Below are 19,597 nucleotides of genomic sequence, written 5' to 3' on the forward strand. Positions count from 1 at the left end.
GCTGGTGAGTGATGGTCCCTGGAGGAAGATCTCCATCTCCAGGCAACTAGTTTCCCATCCCCATGGGACAAATCGCCACCATTAGTGGCTTAAATCCACGCCCACTCTTTGATCTGCTGGTTCTCTGAGTCAGTAATGGAGTGTAAGGTAGCATGTGCTCCAGCTCAAGGGCTCTCAGAGGCCGCAGTCAAACTGCTGGCGAAGGCCGTGGTCTCTTTTGAGGCCTCACAGGGGAGGTGCCATCTTCTGAGCACTGCAAAGGGATTCATGGGATTCATTTTCTCAACAAATACAAACTAGAATCCTTAGCTCTTTGCTGGCGGTTGAGTGAAAGTTGGCCTAAGGTTTTGGTCACTTAGAAGCTGCTTCATCAAGATGTGCTGACCAGAATGTTGACAGAGGTCCAGCCAGGTGGAGCCACGCCCTTGCCACCTGATCTGAGAAGTGTTGTCCTATGGCTTCTGTCTGTTCTATTCATTAGTCACATCAGCCATCACTGGAAAGATGAAATTACAGAAGAGAATGCTAGAAAGGTTGATCCTCACAGAGTGATAAAATAATAAGTGCAAGCTTTTTTTTTTTTTTGGGGGGGGAGTACCAGGGACTGAACCCAGAGGCATTTAACCACTGAGCCAAGTCCCCAGCCCTTTTTATTTTTTATTTTGAGACAGAGTCTTGCTAAAGGGCTTCACCAAATTGCTGAGGCTGGCTTTGAATTTGTGAGCCTCCTGTCTCAGCCTCCCCAGCTGCTGGGATGACAGGCATGCACCACCACCCCGGCTAATGGCAAACATTTTTGAAGCCTTCTGCAGTTAAAGCAAACCATCAAAAGAACACTCTAAAGGATCCGAGGACAATGGTATCTGGCATAAAACAATTGGCCCTCAGGGTTAACCAGTTCTAAGGCTCCAGTCAACAAGGGTATTCAAGGAAACCCTTGGGCTATAGGGGTGCTAATTGCTAAGATTGAAACTGAAAGGTTACCAACCAATAAAATTTGATGTACCAGAACCTCAGTCAGGGACAGAACTTGGAAATTTTGAAGACAGATGCTGACAGCATCAGAAATAGAGAGACTTCTCTTAGTAAGTGGTCCACAAACTGCCCGAGACAGAAATGCAGATTCTTCTCTGAGGAAAGCTGTACAGTGGGATTCAGGTGCAGATCTGAACTGCTCAGGGAGTGGAGAGGCAGAGCCATATCAGACAGATACCTGAAGAGGGGTTGTGCTTTGATAAAGGGAGAGGATCCTCTTCACATATATGTCCCCCTGGCAAAATCACCAGGGGACTTCCACACGGATCCCTAGCATCTGTGGAAAGGGAATCTTGCAGGAGAGGCCAGAAGGACAGAGGGAGAAGAGGGGTGATGTCAGGCACCCATAGGAGGGACAGTGGGAAACGGCCCATCGTCCACTTATTCACCTTTTTGTCCATTCAACAGGTGGACTAGCAGTTACCTGCCACTGAGTGCTGAGGGTAAGGAGAGACACAAGACCAGTGCAGTGGCACCCAGAGTTAACCAAGGTGTGAAGAGACCAGAGGAGATGGCCCCAGCACCTCAGATCGCTGGGGAGGGAGACTGGGAGGAGAGTACCACAGCAAGACAGACTTAGCAAGGTGTGTGTGTGTGTGTGTGTGTGTGTGTGTGTGTGCTCACCGCCCACTTGTGCACTGGTGAGGCTGAGTGTGCCCGGATCTTGCCCACTCTATCCCATCGGCAGGTGCCGGTTCGCTTGAGCAGGGGATTGGGCTCGGGGGAGTGGACTTCTGCTGCTGCCCCCAGGGTCTGCACAGCCTGGTGTTGACTTCCCGCCCCTCCTCTCTGGAAGGCCGAAGTCATACATTTTTAATTGGAGTTTTTCAGCCAAATAGCAAACTGGTGCGCTGCCCAACTCGTGGGTGAAGATGTCGAGAGAGAGAGAAAGCCTCACCTTCTGTCCTGCTGGCAGCAAATGAAAACAAACCGCTTTTCTTCCTCTTCCAGGTGCTTTCTCTCCTACGCTGGAGGAGAGAAATTTAAAAGTATTGTTTGCTCCTTAACTCGTTTGAAGCCAAGTGACCTTCATCTGCGGCTGTCTTTGTCTTCCTCTGGTGAACCTCATCCAGATGTTGCAGAGCGCTGTTCCCCCAGAACCCTCACCTGGCTTCTGCTTCTGGCAAGTTCAGCTGGGAGAGCCTGGAGTGTGCATGCACACACGAGTACACACACACATACACACTCACTCACACACACACACACACACACACATGCAGTCACACAGTCACACAGTCACACACACTGTGGGGGGGCATTAGGGCTCCCCAAAGCAATGTGTCAGCACCATTTAAAACCACAGTTGATGACATTCATTTCTAATTCTTGAAAGTTTTCTTTAAAAGAAGATTAAGGCTGCAACCTACATGGCACCCCCACAGGGACAATCTTTCCTTGGCTCTGTTTGGTAATTCAATTGTGATGGGTAAAGTTGTGCAGTTGTAGCAAAAGAGCATGGAGAAGAAAAAAAAACAGAGAGGAGAGAGAAAAAGCCTTCAATGCTGTCATCCATCTTGTGAAAAATAAAAAGTGCTTACCCATGCCCAGATAGTAAATCCTACCTGCTTTATTAAATAAATGTAGTATTTCACCCAAGAAAGGAGGCCTTTGGAAGATCTGGAAAATCTTGCAGGCTTTGAAATGGAATAAAGATTGATTTGTGGGGAGGTTCTCTCTTGTACTTGTTTTTCTTCCTTCTGACATAGAGAATGGTAACCAAGACACAGAATTCATTTTAAAAGAGAGAGAGAGAGAGAGAGAGAGAGAGAGAGAGAGAGAGAGAGATGGGTATTGGAAATTTGGGTGTTTTATTTATGTTACTTAAAAAATAGAGGACTCAAGAGATGATTGGGTAGCCCCAAGTTTTTATGGCAGAGCTGTTTGAAGGAGCGAGGGTCCTAGCCTGGTTCCTGTCTCATAGTAGGTATTTGAAAAAGGTAGCTGTTGAGTGATAAAGGATCTGTAATCCACCATTCTGACTTTCCTCACTTGGAAATGAATCTACCTTGAAATGAAGATAATTTAAAATTGTCCTCATTATTCAGGGTCATTTCAGTTTCAAGTGATAGAAATCTGTGTCACACTGTTTTAGTTACAAAGACACTGCCAAGTTCACAGGGCTCCGGGGCTCAGGTGTGGCTGGATCCAGTCAGTGCTCCAGTGGTGGCAACAGGATTCTCGTTCCACCTCCTAGCTCTAATAGCATGGTCATAGCCTTGTTCTGCTCAGTCAGGCTTCCTCTTGTCATGGCCCCAAACAATCCCAGGTTCCATCCTCTGGGTTTGCGCTTTCTCTGGTTTATCTCCAACAAGAGAGAACAATCTTAAGGCGGGCCTGTGAGGTCTGTGGACTCACTGTGGTTGGGTGGACTTAGAGTGGACAGCCTGCATGTCATCATGGCCGGTGGGTGGGATTATGCTGACAGCTCCAGATCCCTCCTCCAGCTCCAGATAGTGTGCCCCACCCCAACTTCCTTGGTTGAGGGGGAGGGAGGGGTGGCTCCCCAAGGAAAACGGGGTGTGAGGACCTGAAAAGGGTGATGGTAACATTGAGATCACTCCAGGGGCTGAAAGAAGCCCTGGGGACGTCATTTCATCTGTCTTCTTCCCACTCTATCTATGCTCCTCCATCTGATCTTCCATTCAGAGCCGGACATTTCCCCTCCCTCAGTTATTTGATAAGCTGATACACTCTCACTATAACCAGTCTATGGTCACACCTCTGGGACAACCCAGCACCAGGTATGGGGGTGGGGGTGGGGGGAATGGCCCAGCTCTTGCTCCCCACACCCTAAAGAAGCCACGCCCCTCTGACCCCCTGTGAGCAGCCTTCAGGGCTTGCTGTGTGTGTCTCTGGCCTGTGCAGAACACTGTATCACTGTCATTATCACAGGGCCCCAGGTGCGCTCTGTTATGAAGCTCATTCGTGGATGAAGGGGTGGAAGGTCACAGAACCCAAGGAACTCGGCCAACTTGACCCAGCTAGTAGGCAGTGGGGCTGAGTTCCAGTTAGATCTGACCACCACCCTACACTATTTTACAGGTAATTCTCATTCTCTTTCTGCATCAGTGATTTTGGTTGAGTGAGCAAACGTTATTAATTCAACACACAGGCAACAGCGCTGCACTGTGTGTCAGCATGTGTTGTGGGCAGGGAAACAGTGAGGAAGACAGGCTCGGCCTTCACCACTCTCACTGGTTCTGGTGAGTACTGACCTGGTCCCTGAAGGGTCCTGGTGATGGGGCAGGGGGGAGCAAGGGCAAGGAGAAGAGGAGACAGAAGGCCAGCCCTGCCCTGGAGCAAGACAGCAGCCCCAGGAAGAGAAGGACAGTCCTGCAGGGTAAGTCCACACCACGAGAGGCCCTTCCTCAGAGGTCATGGGGACTCTCTCCATCTTCAGGGAGCTGCCCTCCCCAGCACTGCCTCGGAGCAGGCGCTCGGCAGCGTCTCTGACTGGGCTCCCCCTGGGCCTGCAGGGCCGCAGTGGACCAGAGAACCCCAGAACGACTTCTGGCAATGAGGGGGGCCAGGGGTTGTATCCTGGAAGCATGAAGAGGCAAAGGTTACCCCAGAGCCCCGAGAAGATCGTGCATTTCTTCACGACATAGTGTCAGTGTGCCCTGGAGGAAGGGTGGCATTTTGTTTCCCCGAGGCCACCACAACAGAATGCCAGATGCTTGCTTCTCATAGGTCTGGAGACAGGGGTCCAAGATCCAGATGCCAGCATGGTTGGTTTCTCCTGAGGCTCTCCCTGGCCTGCAGATGACTACCTTCCTGCCCTATCTCACAGGGCCTTCTCCCTGAGCCCGCACACACCTGCCGGCGTCTCTTTCTCTTCTTCTGGGGACACTGGTCCTATTGGATCCGGGCTCCACCCTTCGACCACATTCTGACTTCATCACCTTTTCGAAGGCCCTAGTCCCACATGAGTCCGATGAAGGACTTCGACATTGGAATTCTGTGGGGACACAATTTAGTCTGCAACAGAAGGCGTGAGGGCAGAGACCCCTTGATCCTAGGGGCATGTGTAGATGTGGGGGTCACATGTGTGCCCCCCGTGGTATAGCGCTGAGCAATGTGCCCTTTCTAAAGTGTGTCCCACAGACCCCAGTCCCACCAGAGCAGAGAAGACAAGCATTGGTGAGGACACAACACACCCGGCAGGAAAAGGCAAGATCAAAGACAAACAGGGCTCTCTCAGCCTCCTTCATGGTCCCACTCCCGCTAGAGGCGTGGCTACAGAGAAATATTCCTCACTGTAACAAAACAGCAGGATGATGAGCGGAAGTGCCCTGTTGGGTTGAGTTAGTGATGGAGGGTCATTAACAGGGTACGGTGGACTGGAGAAAACTGGACCTTGGAGCCCCATCTCTAGGGTTGGAGACTGGGGGGCTGGGCAGAAATAAGAAGGTCCCAGAAGAGGCAGGAGACTGGGGGAGTGTCCCTGTTGCCCTCCAGTGATGGGGATCTAGGGAACAGTCCTTGTTGGATTTTGCCACTTGAATCTGTAGGGATCTTTCTTTTAAATAAAGCCACTAATCACAGGCGATTTCCAAGTGTGTCTTCTATTAGGGTGTTTTCCGTAGCAGTGTTTGACACAGATTTTAGAGCAATGGAGTAACATTAGCAAATCTAAGAGAAGTTCCTTTGGGAGTGGGTTTGAAAAGTCATTAATGGAACAGAGAGGAGGTAAAAGACATTTCGGAGCATTTTCCCATTTCCAATCCCTGCTTTTGCCAGCAGAAATTTTGACCTTTCTGTTCTATTTATTTAAAAAATTAAAGTTTTGACTGGATCCAGGCCTTCACAGTGGGGAGCTGGGTATTGCTGACCCTGTCAAAGCGTCATGCACTCTTTGGCCCCTTGCTCTCTGGAAGTCCCAGTGATGGAAAGTGAGAACCCGATTCTCTTTGGCAGAGGTCCCACGGCTGTGCTCGCCAGCCCAAATACCCCAGGCCTAAACAGTGGCTCTCCCCACTTTGAAATGACGTGCAGACATCCACCTGCACGGAGCCTGGGACTTCTCTTTTGCTTCGGTGCCTTCTGGCCCATTCGCCATGCAGCAGCGGCAGGAAACATCATGATAACCCACCTTGCTCACATCGTCTCTCCCCCTGCAGCTCTGTCGTGGCTCCCCATGGCTCCTCAGAGCAAGAACCAATTCCTTAAAAGACACCTCTCCTGCCTCTTTATACACATCTTTAAGCTGTAGCCACATGTGCCTCTCTTAGTTCCTGTGATGGGACGTATTTCCCCCAACTCAGGATCTTTGCACATAGAATTCTCCTGACTTAGAGTGGCCAGCCATCCAGTTTGCCTGGAGTTGTGGGGGGGGTCCCCTGAGGCTGTGGGGATTTCAGTGCTAAAACCAGGAATATCTTGGTCACAGCAGGACCCGAGGCCTCTGGCAGCTGAAGGAAGAGCTTTCCCAGCCCTCTTCTTTCCAATAACTAGTGCTCTGCCTTACCCTTCTGCTCAAATGTCACTTCCACCATCAAGATTTCCTTTCTGCTAGCACCGGATTAGACTGTGTGCTTTGCAAGAAAACTATTGCTTTCCTTCAGAACAACCATTTGACATTTTAATTTCATGGGCCCATAAATGCATTTAAAATTCACAGTTGTCCCCCCCTCCACCCCCGCTCCAAGGGCGAGCCCTGGTGGAGTTGGGTCTTTATCAAGCATAACAGTAAGGAAAGATGATGGCACAGGGCCTGGTACAGGCCTGATGCCACATAAGCACCTGTGCAGGGTGGGAACACCTTGTGAGTGGTGCGGATGTGTCTCACACACATCTCCTCATTTCAATTCTGTTTCATCGAGTTGCAGAGGGTACTGCACTGTCCCCATTGTGTAGATGCAGAAAGTGAGACTGATTGAGGCTATGGATGCATTCGTGGCTACCCAGCTGCAAAGTGGCAGACTGTGTGCTTCTGATTCCAGAGTTCGAAGGACAGTGAGCTACAGTCTCATGGCTACAGTCACCATCAAAACCCTGAGAGCTCAGAGGTAGAAAGACTTTATCCACATATCTATGATGATGATGTTGCCTATATGCCTGGAGCATATGTGCGCATGTGCGTGGGCACACTGTGTGCACAGTGTACCCCAGCCAGGACTGCTTCCTGGCTTCCTGCAGGCCCTCCCTGGCCTGCCTGTAATACTGCCCAGGGGCATTTTGGAACTTACTCCCTGACTGTGACTAAGGCTGCATGGGCCAGAGCAGGACTAGCCAGAGTGCCCCTTGAGCTCCAGGGGTAACTTGGGCACCTTGGAAACTGGGCTTCCTGTTAGGTGACAGACTGCCCATCGGTCTAATGCCCAGGGCGGTGGAAACAGGGACACCTGCCCTCAGAGGCAGAGTCAGGACCTGGAGTCCTGAGGGGAGGGAGTCCATGCACCTGCTGCTTCCTTCACACAGGTGTAGACTGAGGTCCTACTATGTGCATGCCTAGGGATACAGACGTGATCAAGCAGATGAAAATCCCTGGCCTCAGGAGCTGCTGCTCAGGTGGGGTGATGTGAACAATGAACACAGGAAACATTGGTCTGAGGGGACAAAGCAGCAGGGAAAGGGGAGGGGCAGGTTGTGCTGCTCCAGTGCCTGTGTGTGTGGGAGAGATTTTGATGAGTACGGTCAAGGACAGCCTCTCTAAGGGCAGAGAAAGCCGTGTGGACAGTTGGTGGAAGGGCTCCTGGGACCGGGAAGGGGTGTGAAGGGTCTGGTGCTTGGAAGGATTGAGCAGTGTAGCCAGAGTTGAGAAAGCAGGGGAGAAAAGCAGGGGATGGTCTTCAAGCTGCTGCAGGGGTGCAGAGGGGGTGCACTGTGCAACTTTTCAGGCCATGGTAGGGACTTTGGCTCCTCCTCTGATGAAAGTGGAAGCTACTGGAGGATTTTGGGCAGAGAAATGGTCAAGACTGAAGAATTTAGAAGGAGAAGGTCGATTTACTTTTGCTCTTCTGTGCTGATGTGCCTGCTTGACTGATTCCTTCCTTCTTTGAAAACGTGTGTGCATGCCCTCTGGGCACGGGCTTCATGTTGGTGCTGGGGGCACTGAAGCCTGGGAATATCCTGACCTCCCTGAGTCCATGATCCAGTGGAGGGGACAGATCTGAAATAATTGTCCCAAGAGAAGCAGGCAAAGGGACAAAATGTGACCAGTGTGATGAGGATGGTGACATGGGTGCTTGCCTTTCCTGGTGGGGATATAAAATGGGACAGCCACTGTGTGGTGGGCTCCCCAGGAAATCTAGCACAGGATTACCACGTGACCCAGAAGCCTACTTTTAAACAGAGTTAGGACTACATAATTCTAAGTCAACATTTTTTTTTAACCCATGACTATTTTCCCCCTATGGTTATCTTTGCTACTGAGAAAGCAACAACAAATTTATCTCCTTTTGTAATGTTTTTAAGTGCCTGGAAACAATGCACTATGTAACAGGGGGTAGATCTCATTTTTCTACTTTGGATAAACATAGAATAAAGAATTTTATACAAATCTAGAAATGAAGATGGTGATATTGAACAGTGAAAATAAACAATGAGACAAAAGGAGACTGATGGCTATTGAAGAGGTGATGAACCTACACTGCCTCTTAGGGAAACTGTCCCTTCACCCAAGCAATGTTTTGGCAAGCTCAGAGGAGGAGAAACAGATGCCAGCCATAGGTTCTGGAGCAAGCACAGAGACCCTCTGATGTGGGGTGGATTCAGTCACTTTCATCTATTCTCCCCCACATTTATTTCTAGGGCCCAAAGAGCATTTTCCTCTACCACTCAGTTTAACTTACTTATTCCAATAAATGTAATATACATTCAGTTTCCCCTCCAGGTGCTAAGCAATTCAGAGGTAACTTTTGCTGGAATTGGTGGTCTTGATCAAAAGATGCAGGACGGAAAATATGAGTACATGCCTTCTATTTTGCAACAGGCAAACTTTATTTTGTTTTAAATCTAAGCCTGATTCTGATATTCTCTTTTGGACCATTGTGCCTACTGACGGGATCTCTGGTCAGAATATTCTGCATGCATTAGTGTAAGTAATAAAGTCCTACCTGTAAAAGCAACAGCAAACAACAATTGCTCACAAAGGATTCCATGCCATTGAGAGGCAGTAGTTTAACTGTTCAGTGGAAACCTGAAGTAGCTTTGAATGAGCTTCTGAATGCAGTGAAGTGGAAGATACCAGGAAAAGCTGGCTGGCTCAAACCAGCTTTCCCACTGACAGGGAGACCTTACCTTGTCATCTGAGTGTCAAACGTCATTCATTCCTCCCAACCTCTAGTAACTAATTCATGACAATGATTTGCTCCACTTCCTAAGAGTTAAAGGTCAACAGTAATGCAGGAAGACTCATTTTTTCTTAACCCATGACTATTTTCCCCCTATGGGAAACGCCATAAAATTCCCCCAAACTGTACACAATGCTAAACCCTACTGAAACTATCCTGACAGATATCCAAGTTGAATCTAAAGAAAAAAAGTGAAAAAATCAGAACTGGATTGCCTATATCAATAAAGCAAATGTTGCAATTCTATATAAAATTCTTAGTCTGGTGCAGGGGGTTCTCAGCATCAAGTATCCTGCCTGGCTTACAATACAGAGCTTCTGTCTAACAGAAGGCAAAGAAGGCTAGAAGGTCAAGAGAAAGATAGCTTTTTGGCATGCAGTCCTGGCCATTCAGCTTCTAAATTGGATGCACATTCATCTCAGGATCACCTCATCCTGTTACACCCACTTCTCTTAGATACCCATTTTTCCATTTCAAGCCCTGTTGTTATGGTTTGCATGTGAAATTTTCCCCAAAGGCCATGTGCTAAAAACTTGGTTGTCAACCTGTGGTGCTATTAGGAGGTGATATGACCTATAGAAAGCAGGGCCTAGTTGGAGGAAGCAGGTTACTGGGAGGATGTCCTTGAAGGAGATATTTTGTCTCTTAGCTCTCTGCTTCCTGGATACCATGAAGTGAGCAGTTTTGCTCCACCATGTGCTCCTCACCGTGATATTCTGACTCACCACAAGCCCACCTGTGATGAAGACAAGTGGACTGAAACAGCCAAAAGAAATTCTCCCTCTTTTAAGTTGTTTTTCTCAGGTGTTTTGTCACAGTGACAGAAAGCTGACTAACATATCTGTTTTACTCTTTTATTCCCTTGAGAGGATGGTAATCAATTGTTTCATTCTCTGACAACAGTTAACCTCTACTCTGTCTGGGGAAAATACATGGCAATGAATAACTTACATGGCTCTCAGTTTTTATTTAATAAGACAATTTTTATAGCACTTACAGTGTGCTAAGCTTTCTTCCAAGAACCTCATAAGTGATAACAGTTCAAGGACAAGCAAAACTCACCTATGAAGATAGAAGGTACAACAGTGGTTGACCTATAAAAGTGTGAGGGCTGCTGGCAAAGAACACTAGGAACTTCTTTCTGGAGTGATAGAAATATTTTCTATTTTGATTGGGGTGTTGTTTACATGTGTGTATTCATTTGTCAGACTCATCAAATTATACACTTCAGATCTATGCATTTCACTGATTATAAATTTTGCCTTGATTTAAGAGAGAGAAGTGTGACCTCACATGTTATTACAAGGTTCAAAAAGCCATAAGCTCTTATTTTGCTAATGTCCTGCAGAAACAGCCAATGGCAGGTCAACAACCTATAGCCCAATCTAACTGCTGAGGCAAAGCAGAGCCTCTGAAACTGGGAAATCCAATACAGCAGTCCTCTAACTTAGTTCATCCTCAACCCTCATCTCGTTCACTCCCTATTGAAGATATCAGTTATGGAAGGTTGATAAGGAGGTGCCAGAACTCTCTGGCTCTCAAGATAAGTTTGAAAACCTCCCAGAGTACTCTGCTGTATGTTTTGACATAATTAATTCCCAGCTCAGGCCCAGTAAGGAGTGTATCAGGGAATGGTTCTCATGATATTCACCTAATGCTGCTTCTCTTCCTATAGACTATCAACAGAGAAAGGGAGAAGGCAGAACTAAGACATTTAAGTGCATCTAGAGCCTTGTGAGGTTGAATGTGGCAAACTTCTAGTTATCCTGCAAATCCATAGTAGCCAAGTTTGGCTGGGTATATGACTACCTTGCTACAAACTACACTTACCAGCTTCCCCTGTAATTAAATGGAGTCATATGACTGAGTGCTCACCAATGGAATGTGATAGAAGTGGCATGTGTAAATTCTACTTGCTTTAAAGGAAATGACTTGCCCTGGGTTTCCTCTCCTACCTATGGAATGGAGTTGGGGTGGAACACTGAGTGGCGGTAACTTAGCTTCAACTACGCAGAAAAGACCAACATTCCAGGGGATGAAAAGAGCTACAGTAGTTGGATGCTAAGTGCTTCAACAACTCCTGAAGCAAGGCTGGGTGCTAGGCTGGTTCACTCTAGCCTGCCATGTGAAAGGGAAATTTCAATCTAATTTAAATTACTGCATTTGTGGCTTTTTTGTTATATAATCTTAGCTAATACCTTACCAGTGAAGTTTCTGAGGCTTATGATCTCCAAGCATGAATTTCCAAGTTTCACACTCTGCTTAGCCCAGAAGTTTGAATTCCCAAGTTCTTTCTCCTTACATACAACATCAATCCAGTCACTTAATCTAGTCATCCACAGTCTACAAGATAATATCAACTCCTTATTCACGCATGCAAAGTCCTCTCAAGACATGGTCCCGTCCTCCATCCATGGTCTCAGCTTCATCACCTGCATTTGCCACACTGCATCTTGTGTTCTAGTTTCAATGGATGTTCCTTGAAAGCACTTTGTGTATGAAGAACTCTATGCTCATATTCTGGTCTGGCCAAATGGAATAATGTTTTCACCATCCCCATGAATAAGCTTCTCTAAAACCCCCAAGTAGAATGGTTCCCTCCCTCTACTATACTTCCTTATCACTTTGGGCAAACTTTCATTAAACAATGTACCACCTTGAGCTATTAGGATTTTTTTACATGTCTGATCTCACAGCTAGAATACATGTTCCAAAGACTAAGTCCCTGAAGGAAGATTGTGCCTTGTCTATCTCCGTGACCTTGGCATTTAGCACATGACCTGGCTTATACTTGAATGTTAAACAAAAGAAGGAAGCAGAATTCAATAGGTAGCATGTTTCAAAACCCTACACAGCCAGGCATGGTAGCATACTCCTATAATCCCAGTGGCTCAAGAGGCTGAGGCAGGAGAATTGCAAGTTCAAAGTCAGCCTCAGCAACTTAGCATAGGCCCTAAGCAATTCAGTGAGACCCTGTCTGTAAATAAAATACAAAAAAGGGCTGGGATGTGGCTCAGTAGTTAAGTGCCCTGGGTTCAATCACTGGTATGTGGGGGGGGGGGCGACACGAGACCCTACACATACATTATCATTCTTACCGATTCATTGCAAATGCATAGTGGAATTTAATGTTATGCTGATCAGCCAAATCACATGTAGGCTGCATCTCCAGAGTTTCTACCAGCTTGACCATCGCATCATAGTCCTGTTGGCGAGAGATCTCAAGGTGAAAAAGAGAAGAAATACAGGTCTTTGTAGATTTTTCTGAATAGTTAGAAACATAAGCCAGTCTCCAGATTTTAAGACAAACCTTTCCTTGCATAGAGTGTTTAGTGAAGTTACTTGTAACCTTCACTAGAACAACAACAACAAAAAAAAAAAAAACAGAAAATAAGATAAATGAGAGAGAGGGCAGAAAAGAAATTCCTGTTACCAAGGAAGACAAAGGGATTGAAGAAAAACTGTTAAATCCAAAGGCAGAAAAAAAAGTGAGCCTAGCAACCAGGAAATGGCTACTATGTTTTCAGTGGAAAAGGATTAAAACCACCCAGAAAAGCTATTTTAAAATGAGCTAGACATACACATAAGAAAATCTACAGTTAACTTCCCATGTAAAGGGAAAAAATATCTTAGCCCTTCTTGGTTTATCATAATCAGTAAAATTAATCTAAACCAGAATATTCTTAATTGTGGGATGCTGACTTGTGCACTATAGGAAAGGCAGTAGCATTTCTGGCCTCTACTCATTAGAAGCTAGCAAAACATACATACACACACACACACACACACACACACACACACACACACAGAGTTTTGACAACTAAAATGTGTTTAGATGCTATCAGATGCTTCCTGGTTGAGAACCACTGGTCTAAATGCTACATAATCATCTAGGGAAAAATTGCTACCATGTGTGTCTCAGTTGGGTCCCCTCTTAGTAGCGCTACCAGTTAACATTTTAGCCAGGCTTACAATCATTGGTATTAGCCAACTTGCTGCCAGCTATGGTTGAAGAGGAGGGTTTCCTACTAAAATCCCAAACCTGTCTTATGGCTCTGCATTTGATACTACTGGCCTAGGAAAGAGAAGACAGTAGTGGATTCCACAGATCTCTTGGCTCACATTTGAGCCCAAGAGGCCCATCAATGAAAGGTTAAGAAATGAAAGGATACAAAAAAAAAAGAAAGAAAGCGATAATACATGAAGGCAAGGGCAGAAGGAAACCAGAAGTCAGGAACTCAAGGGAAGAAAACCTTCAAGAAAGGTTAATCCTTGGTCATGGTGCATGCTTTAATCATTATCACAATCCCTAATGGCACCTGCTACTAAAATCAGTTAGTTTCATTTGTTCATCACTAGGGGTATGAGTTCCTTAGCAGTTGACTCTTCTTGGTCCAAGGCATAAATGGATATCTCCATTATTTAGATTTAAAGAAACATGGCCAACAACTTCCAATGTAGCTTTATAGGAGTCTATAAGTATTGTACATTACCCCGTGTGCCACAGGAAAGGGAGGCAGACTCCCTTAGGAATGTCTCAAAGGCATTAAATTCAGAAGAGGAAATGCTGATTTTCCTCCATGGTACCACATCCCACAAGCCCCATCTTGAGGACTCTCCAATAGCTTCTGAGGCCTGTTTTAGACTAAATATTTTAAAAATGAGGAAAATGAGGCACAGAGAAATTAAATAACTTGCCCAAAGTCACACAGCAGTTAGTGAAGTCAGGATTTAGACTGAGGCTGACTGACTCCATTGTCCTTCTTATCTTCTCTGCTCTGCTATGTCCTTTAGGCCTTTGTTACTTTTCTTATTTACCACCACTCATCCAAAGGCAGAAAAAATTAAGCCTAGCAACCAGGAAATGGCTACTGTGTTTTCAGAGAATCTATATTTCAGAGAATATAGATATTAAGTCTAAAACAGACCTTAGAAGCTACTGAAGAGTTCTAGAGACAGGACTTGTGGGATGTGGTACCATGGGCTAGGGATGTGGCTCAGTGGTTGAGTGCCCCTGAGTTTAATCCCCAGTATCCCCCCTCCAAAAAATGGGGATCAACAAAATAAACCTATATCATAGGTTTGTTAAGAATAGTGAATTAATTTAGGATTAGCAAAAGGCTTGGAACTATGCATAGCATAAAGTGTTAAATTATTAATTACTTATACTAAGCAGTGCCATATATGTGGTCTCTTGTTGGAGCATTCACACCAGCCCTAATATGAAAAACTCTTCTCTAAAACTCTCACCCTGATGGATAAGCTGGATGACCTCTGACCTGGTCACAGATCCATTTATATAAAATAGCTACTTCACCATACACCTAGTAAAATAACACACCTAGTGAGAATACACCATACACCTAGTGAGAATACACTCACCTGAGGAGTTCCTCATGCCAAGAGAAATTTTGCTATATGCTAGCCTCAGTTAGGCACATTTCATACCTGGATATCACGGTAGGACAGGAGTAAATTAATGATGATGTCTGATGTCAGAACTTCAATATTATCCATGCGGAGTTTGATCCGAGCCAGCTCCTTTGCCAGTTCATCACCCTGGTATTTCTCTCTGGCTTTCCGGATGTCATTCAACAAGGTTTCTTTGTAATAAACACTAGACAGGGGAACAGGAAAACCTCCAGTCATATAGATATGACTATGTGCATCCAGGACCCTCCTCCTTGGCACTCAAACAAATATGGTTCTTATTTATGTGACTGAGGCTAACACATGGAGACCTTGGCCCAGACCCGAGCCTCCTCATGCAGCAAACTAAAGACACTTCAACTTGTTATTCATATTTTGCTAAAATGAGCCAATAATGTTAACAAATAAAAACCAGCTCATTACAACCTTAAAAATATTTTCAAAGCTGAAATATTCAAACAATATACAGAACTTTCTATACAGCTCAATCTATTTCCTCTGGTATTTTGAACCACATAGAAGGCAAGATGGTACCTTACTTGAATATTTATTTTTCCCTACCAGAAACAGATAATCACAAAGCCAAACAAAACTCCCAGAGCTATGAAATACACAGAAATTCATTTTAAAAATATTCTCATTTATTAAGTGTCCCTAGTAGTCATGAAGGTTTCACCAATTGAAGGAGAGCTGGAAACTGGTGTCATGTCCCCAAGCAATCCAAAGGGGGTACACAGAAGCCATGCTAGGAAGCTTACAGAAAACGTTGCCTTTCACCCCCCCACACACACACTTCCCTTGTCTTATTTGACTGCCATAATGTAAAATATAAAAACCTAATGTAAAATATAAAAATCTCCTTTATGAGGGTGTCTAGATAATAATGTGGATATGTAAGAACATTTAAAACAGTTTAAATCCACACTTAATGTGCCCATAGCCTCTTAAAAGTCAATGCTAGTATCTGATACTTGGAATAAAACCTTGAAAAACAACCTAATTTGGTGTACAGAGGCCAACTTACAATGACCACAGATTGATTTAAATATTTTGCCTATTTTCCAATTAATTTTTAAACAGAGAATGAGCACTGCCAAGCAGTAATGCCGCCAAGCCATTAAGAAGCTGAAATGATTTAATTGTAGAGAGAAAAATCAAGCTGTTTCTTTAAAAAGACAGTAGGATAAATCATCTTTCCTAGAGAAACAACACAAGAGAGAATAAGAACAAATCATACTTATTTTGAATAATTATAAAACTATGCCATAAAAATGTGCATACATTACACAGCCTGGTCCAATGCTTATAATAAGACCTCAATTAACATTTAAAGAATGAAGTGATATCCCACAGAAAGGGTTTTGATGTAAAAATATTAGTGCAATGCTTTCATTTTTATTTCCTTATTTGTCAACTGCCATTACCCCAATGATGAGCAAATCAGCAAACTCTGCCAGTGTTTAAAATTCTGTCATTAATTGAATGAGTCATTAAACTGGGTGACAGCCATTGCCCATTTGGTAGACTATAAAGGCATGAAAGCTATTAAAGTGTTATTAGTTTGGCCTGATGGTAAAAAGTTATACTTCAGTCTTGTTTTCAAGGGTAATTCTGAAAAATAGTTTTAATAAATGAAGAAATCTAATAAGAACAGTAACTTTTTAGGTAAATAAAACACTGACTTGATTATGGTTTGGGGACTCCAGATATGTAATAATCATGCAGCCATTTCTGCCTCTGGCAACCAGGGAAGATGTTGCTAATCAATATGAACTTGGAAATGGCTTCAAAGCCCTTTATAGCACAGGACTCAAGATACTTTATAAATCTATCAGAATTGGCTCATGAGCTTAAAACTTACCTGCCATCCTGATTACAGATGTTTGCAATCACAAGTACCATTTACTGTCTCATTATTGTCAAGACCCCAGCCAACTGTGGGGTGGAATCCACTAATACACATTTCAAGCCCTTGGAAATTAAAACAAATCAAAAAAGTTCTTTTCCTCCCAATACATACATACACCGAATGAGAAACAAACTTGAACCCATTTCTTGCAAAGATATGACTTATCTGGAAGATTCAAGTTAGCCGACCTCCTTGTCAGACCTGAAAATATGATATTGGAAGAACTTTTTCCCTAAACATCACTAAAATGTTTGTTTTGCAATTAGACAAAAGTTAGCAAAGTAAAACTGAATGAGGTTTGCTAGGACTGTGTCACAAAAAGTTTGCCATTTGCTTTTTGTGTTGGCATATGGTCACATATGTCTAGGTTTCCAGTCGTCTTCCCCACTAAGGTCTCTAAAAGAAAGTCTGTATCCAGAAAAGAGGCAATGGCATAGAAAAGGAGAACAAAGTATGAACTTCATGCCAATATTTCAGTAGTAACCCTCCATGGTTCAAGGTGCCATGATTTGGGCCAAAACATGACATGAGGTCCTTGACATTTCATTATAAGCCAGTTCTGCCAGTCCTTTGGATTTTCATTTGTTTTGGAAGTACAAATCCTCCTCCTTGTGACACAACTTACAGGAATAAATCCTTTAAATTGGCTTCAAGCAAAATAACTGGATTGCTTGTTTAAGAATAATTTTTCTGCCTTTAATTTTTAGAGTAAGAACACTGAAGGTACAGTTTCTTGAGCACTGAGACTCAAAGAAGGGAAGTGACCTTTCCCAGGCTACACAGCTAGGAATCATCTTACCAGGACTTACATTCAAACCTTTCTACCTGAGTGAGTAGTGCATACTACCTCTGATATAAATCTCAAAGAGAACATGTCACAGTACATCTCCTGAAGTCAGGAAAATATGTAGGTTCTCAAGAATATGAGAACTCAAGGTCAGAATGACCTTGCTGGGGCATTTTAAGACCCCCCATAACTAAGGGAATGTAAAATCGTGCTCAGAAGTGATCATGAAACAGAATCTCCAAGTTGAAATAGATAGTTAAAAAAAAAATCACTGATTTAACTTCCCTGTTTCCTAGAGGAGAAAACAGCCACAGAGAAGAGAAGGTATATGTCAAGGTCACACAGGGAGTCAGGAGCAGACACAGGCCCAATTCTGACCTCCTTATTCCAGTTCTATTCTCTTTTGGCTTTACCTCAGTGACTCAGATTAGTGAGGCTGGATTCCAGGATGATTTTTAAATGATTGACCAATGCTCCTTATTCTCTGGGCATACTGGTAATTTCAAGGTGTACCACCTCTCTGAAAGGAAAGGGAAATTTTTACAAGGCTCCCAGGGCTGTTGGTGGATAGTAAGAATTACCATGAGATCACATGGATGTCCTTGAGGAGGCTAATGAACCTGTCCACCAGGGGCATGCACAGCGGGCCCAGAATGGTATCCCAGTTGGGCTGCATGTACTCCGAGGCTCGCCTCTGGGCGTCACTCTCACAGCAAAAATAATCAGCACATGGTGTCACAAAGTAGAGGATGAAATAATAATTTCCACTAGATGCCTGGAAAAAAAAAAGAAACAAAAATGATCCAGAAAGTACTTGTTGCAGAAGCACAGCTGCGACTTTGAGTAGGTAGGACCTGGTGGAATATGAAGAAAAAGATATTTCAATATGAACAACAAATTATGCAATATCACTACAAGTCTATTAGGCATAAAAAAGGAAACCTCTCAATTTCAAAAGCTCTTATCATTTAAATAATATGACAGAAATTTGGTTTCAAATGCTGAGCTGACCTGTAAATGTCTATGAATTTCACTGGCAGAAATGTTAGAGTCGGAAGTCTAAAAAAAAAAAAAATACACTAAAAAAAATAAAAAAATAAAAGAGAATAAAAGCATGACATTTGCAGATAAATGGATGGAGTAGGAGAAGATAATGCTAAGTGAAGTTAGCCAATCCCAAAAAACTAATGCTGAATGTCTTCTCTGATATAAGGTGACTGACTCATAGTGGGGTTAGGAAAGGGGAGCATGGGAGGAATAGATGAACTCTAGATAGGGCAGAGGTTTGGGAGGAGAAGAGGGGGGTAGGAGATTAGCAAGGATGGTGGAATGTGATGGACATCATTATACAAAGTACATGTATGAAGACATGAATTGGTGTGAACATACTTTATATACAGAGGTATGAAAAGTTGTGCTCTATATATGTAATAAGAATTGTAATGCATTCCACTGTCATCTATTTAAAAAATAAAATCAATTTTTTAAAAGTGTAAAAAAAAAATAAAATAAAAATTAAAAAAAAAAAAAATCAATCGATTCATTTTATGGCCCTCAAACCAGAAGGACTTGAACCCAGTGAGAACCAAGGATTACAATATGGCATATCATTTTTCTTTCAACATATATGAAAATGTATTATTTGATAATTTGATACAGGTGAAATATAAACTTTGTTTAATAAAAATTTAGGTGAAGCATATATTTTTTTAAAATTGTTGCTTTATATGTGATGCTGAGAATCAAACCCAATGCCTCACATATGCCAGCCAAGTGCTCTACCACTGAGACCACAACCCCAGCCCTGGGGAAGCATATATTAATAACTATGATTAGTCTTAGAGATCTTTTGAAAAGATCCACTAAAATTTTTTTTATAAAAAATTCAAATTACCTTTAATAGTAGGTAAAACAGTAGACTTTTTCTATGGAATAATTATAGTTTGACTAAAAATTATAATTCTTTATAAAGCATAAACATCTTTAAATAGCATTATATCTATGCTCAATTTTTTAGCACATTTGAAGGTTGAAATATAATTCTCTAACAACACTCTTATATCATCATCAATCTTTTGCCTACACTATCATAAAATGCAACTAAGTTAAAATTTCAGACTTTTAAATCCCTGTATTTCTACA

At 43.6% G+C, this 19,597-nt stretch overlaps 1 protein-coding gene and 1 long non-coding RNA gene across 2 annotated transcripts in view; both read right to left on the bottom strand.

Annotated features, from left to right (window-relative positions):
* Window positions 1–8,892: 8,892 nt before the first annotated feature.
* On the bottom strand, window positions 8,893–14,941 carry LOC144374518 (uncharacterized). The gene is made up of 2 exons (XR_013433896.1): window positions 14,778–14,941; window positions 8,893–12,534 (listed from the first exon to the last, which is right to left on the bottom strand). It is a non-coding gene; the product is annotated as an uncharacterized LOC144374518 (long non-coding RNA).
* A 3,109-nt stretch (window positions 14,942–18,050) lies between these two features.
* LOC144374520 (mitogen-activated protein kinase kinase kinase 15-like) overlaps window positions 18,051–19,597 on the bottom strand; it is a 40,179-nt gene continuing 38,632 nt past the window's right edge. Inside the window, exon 4 of the mRNA XM_078037303.1 lies at window positions 18,051–18,230. The gene's annotated coding sequence lies outside the window, so the exon portion shown is untranslated. The remainder of the gene's footprint in view (window positions 18,231–19,597) is intronic.

The sequence above is a fragment of the Ictidomys tridecemlineatus genome, unplaced genomic scaffold (assembly GCF_052094955.1).
Source record: "Ictidomys tridecemlineatus isolate mIctTri1 unplaced genomic scaffold, mIctTri1.hap1 Scaffold_73, whole genome shotgun sequence".
In the NCBI taxonomy this organism is placed as follows: domain Eukaryota; kingdom Metazoa; phylum Chordata; class Mammalia; order Rodentia; family Sciuridae; genus Ictidomys; species Ictidomys tridecemlineatus.